Source organism: Fusarium oxysporum, chromosome 15 (genome assembly GCF_000149955.1).
Source record: "Fusarium oxysporum f. sp. lycopersici 4287 chromosome 15, whole genome shotgun sequence".
NCBI classification, from domain to species: Eukaryota; Fungi; Ascomycota; class Sordariomycetes; order Hypocreales; family Nectriaceae; genus Fusarium; species Fusarium oxysporum.
In genome coordinates, this window is record NC_031000.1 from 1,226,975 (window position 1) to 1,231,383 (window position 4,409).

Below are 4,409 nucleotides of genomic sequence, written 5' to 3' on the forward strand. Positions count from 1 at the left end.
CTTCAAACTTGGTACAGAAGGCCCGGAACACCATCAGCTTGGTGTTGTACTCTTCCGCGTGTTCTCGCGCGAGATCGTTGGCTGATTCAACGATAGAGATTGGTCGTTGTTCAAAGGTGGATACGGGACTGGCACGCTCAGCTCCTTCCGTAGCTGCAGCGGTGGTGGCGGGGTTAAGTGGTGAGGATGGTGTCTGGGCCATCCGGCCGGAACCGGTTGAAACACCAATGGTGCCGTTGACGGCTGCCGGACTGTTCTGCAAGAGGGCTGCACGGGCTCCCCGATTCAGGTTGACGGGAGTGTGGATTCCCAGATCAAAGGGATCTGGGGCAGCAGACGGGATCGTCGTAGACGAAGCCATCACTGCGGCTTGCGACTGCGCAAAGCGCAGATTGGAATGTTTGTTGTGCACTTGTTAAGGATTTAGGTGTAGACAGGGCTACTTTCTTAACACTTGTATGCCAAGAAAGTGCGATGACAAAGGGATCGATTTCCAACCTTACTTACTGTGAGGACCGGAAAATATGGATGATCCGACGGTTCTAGGGTAGTCATCTTCCTTTATAAGGATATCAGATATATCAGATGCACAGATGCTTGTGTCTGAATTGATTGATCTGTTAGGATACCGTATTTGATCTGAATTGATTGAACTGATTGATATATCTGATTGTTAATCTGATCTGACGGCAGCCCTGACATGCGGCAGAACACCGACACGATAGCAACACAACAGGACATATTACAATCGTATTGCAGATGCTAGACGAGAAGTGCGTCAAGGACTAAGCAGCATTAACGCGCTTGCTGATCAGCTGTTTAGAGAAGGATTTTGGAGTCAATTTCAAACCGGTCCAGACGGTCGAGTCAAAGCTGTTCTATTTGCGCATCCCGATTCAGTAGCATATCTACAGACATATCCGGATGTCTTAATCTTAGACTGTACATATAAAACCAACAAATACGGCATGCCACTTTTGGACTTGATCGGTGTCGACTCTTGTCAACGTTCGTTCTGTGTTGCGTTCACTTTCCGGAGTGGGGAATGTGAAGACTATTTTTGGGCGTTAGATCGATTCCGATCGTTGTGCGAAAACCACAGGATTAGGCACCCCTCTGTCATCTTGATTGATCGCTGCCTAGCATGTATGAATGCTGTCGATACTTGCTTCCCATCGTCAAGGCCGCTGCTATGTCTCTGGCATGCTAACAAGGCAGTTCTTCGCTACTGCCAGCCGAGATTTACGCGCCAGACTCAAGGGGAAAACCCGGGAATCGAGGCTTGGAATGAGTTTTACGGCCACTGGCATTCGATCATCAAGTCACCAAATGAACAAACTTTCCACGAACGTTTGTCCGAGTTTGAGAAGAAATACATCGCGGATTGTATCGAAGAAGTCGAATATATCAAGACAAACTGGCTTGATCAATACAAAGAGAAGCTGGTGAAGGCGTGGGTCAATCAACATCCCCACTTTGACAACGTCGTTACTTCAAGGGTGGAAGGCATACACTGGCTGCTTAAGAGCCACCTCAAAGTATCTACATTGGACTTGTTCGAAGCTTGGCGATCGATCAAGCATGCACTACTCAATCAACTGGCGGAGTTGAAGTCGAACCAAGCCAAGCAGAAGATCAGGACACCTATCGAACTCTCCAGTATTCTCTATGGTGCAGTACGTGGTTGGGTGTCTCATGAAGCTTTGCGAAAGGTTGAGCAGCAACGAAAGCTTCTATTTCATTAAGGCTCTACTCCTTTGTCGGCCTGTACTGGTTCTTTCTCACGATCACAAGGGCTGCCCTGCGCTCACAAGCTGGAGGGTTTATTAGCTCAAGACCAGACTCTACAACTCGAAGATTTTCATCTGCATTGGCACTTGACTCGGGAAGATAATCGAAGGCCCCTCTTAGAACCCCGCCAGCGAGTCGATCCAGTGACTACGAATTCGTCTTTGCCGTTATCTAGTGTGAGAAGAGAACTTGGCGGCTTTGAAGTCATTGAGAAGGCGAGGCCGATACGAAACCCTCCTTTATGCAGCAAATGTCATATACTAGGTCACGCAAGGAACTCAAAGGAGTGCCCACTACGATACTCGGAACTAAGAGCATTGCCCGTTATATCTTCAGACCAGCCGCAGGTGTGTTCGAAAACCTTTGGGTAGATACCCTTTACGACCCCTGAGGAACCAAGGCCACCAGTGATGAGAACGCTCGGCGAAATACAGTGGCAACCAATCACAACTTTGGAAACTTTCGAATTTGAGAATGAATCAAATTGTCAAGATCTGCCATCCCAGTTGACCATCGAAACAGAGCAGGTGGACCGATACATAACGACTCCAGAACCTCGCCACCCATCACCTACGCCATCGACGTGTAGACCGCAGGTATCACCACAGTTAAATTCGAGAGATCTAGCTTCGAGCCCAACTACAAATCTGAGGCATGATGATCCACGAGCCATCCATCAGAGATACGTCAAGTCTAGAGAGGATTAGTATAAGGCTCAACCCCCAGGAGCCTGGCTAGGTAATCGCCAGTATCGAAAGACAATGGGCTTACCTTTGGGATACTCAAAAGCAAGCTACAGCTGGTGTCTTGATTATAAGCAAATGGGGAGGTGCTGCAAAACCTCGACGGGTCCGAGAGAATGGACTAAAGAAGAGATGATGGCTTACTTAGACTAGGATAAATCAGAAGCTGATCGAATTGAAGCACAAGTAGCTAAGGAGACCGAGAACGGACGACTGTTTACAAGCAGAAGAGGTACGGGCGAGCTGTGGAAGATAGCTCAGCGGGATATCGATGAACAAGAAGCCTTGTATGCTGCCACGGAACAGGAGGAGAGTTGTATTGTAGTTCAGTCCTAACTTTAGTAGAGTTTATAATGAGCTTATAGCTCGGATAAATCAAGACTATACAAGTTAAAGTCAGCGATTTGCTTTGAGTAAAATTAGCGGTTGATGGACTTCAAGTAAAACCACTCGAAATAGTTCCAATCCGATAGCGGAGTAAGCTATACCAGATATGGTAACTCGGACGGGACCCGTCCAGTTTTAGAAGGACGGGTACCCGTCCGCCTATTAGCCGCCTTCCAACCCCTTGTGCCTGGGTTCGAATACAAGAAATCCTGGTCCGTGCACTCTCCTCACTCCACCAATCATTGTGATACAAAAGCTGAGTTCCCTGTCTTCTATGCTGTAGGGGGTGCGCCTGAAAACTTAATTGTAATGACTGTAATAAGGATGATCTGGTGGCATGTCCCCCTTTCCAACTTTCCCTATCACAGGAGGAAACCCCAAGCTGATAACCACTCGCGCAACTCGCCTGACAGTCCTTGGCCACTTCGATACCGCGATTCTGCAATACTGTACTGTACTGGTCGTGAACTTCTACTTATCCTATTTATCACTTTTATAAGATCTGAGGACCGCCTGGCGGAGATTCAGACCCTTGGTGGATGTCTGGTGTTGCGAACCCCGCATCAGACGTCATCATCGTCATGGGAGACGATCCGGATGGTTCGGGCGGGGGATATCATCGCCCTCAGCGGAAGAGGGTCAGGAACGACGAAGGTATTGGAGATGGAGCAGCAAAATGGAGATATGGAATGGCAGGAGGAAGGTGAGACTAGTGAGGGAGCTTTGGGACAAAACCGAGCTCGGAAGCAGGCTGCCCCCAAGTCAGCTGGTGGCATGGTCGAGGCAGTCCAGAGCTTGAAGCAACTACTAGAGCAGGACTTGAACAAGAAAATCGAAGCGATGAAGGCCGAATTTCAGCTCGAGTTCACCAAGCTCAGTGATCGCATGGCCGAGGAAGTCGCCAGGGCCACGGCCCAGATGGCACAAGAATTATCGCAAGTCCGAGACCAGCTCACCCAGGTTTGCGGCGAGCTGGAGCAGACTCGACTACAGCTAGACATGCTGAATAAGACTGAAACACCACGGTCGTCGGTTCAATCGTATGCAGACGCAGCCAGGATGACATCCACCAGCATGTCCAGTCAATCTTCGTCTGCAGCCCGATCGGCAACTCCAGAACCGGTGTTCTGCACAGTCGACACATCCAGAGTTCCTGAAGACCATCTTAGAGAGGCTACACCAACAATGATTCGTAAAACCGTGGAGCAGGAGATGCGACAGTCGAGTGACCAACCTTACTGGCGATGCGTCGCAGTGACCAGAGATGGTCGGAATGCCAACCGCCTTAGGATTATAGGTAGGAACGAAGAAGAAATACAAAAGATCAAGACCATCCTCGAAACCAGGAAAGCTCCAGGTGCAAGAGTCCTTCGGGACCAACTATATCCTATCAAAGTTGATAGCATGAATCGTATGGCCGTCTTTGACCAGGAGTTTAACATCATCCCCGGAGCAATAGAAGCCTTAAACCAGGAGAATGAAGTCCAG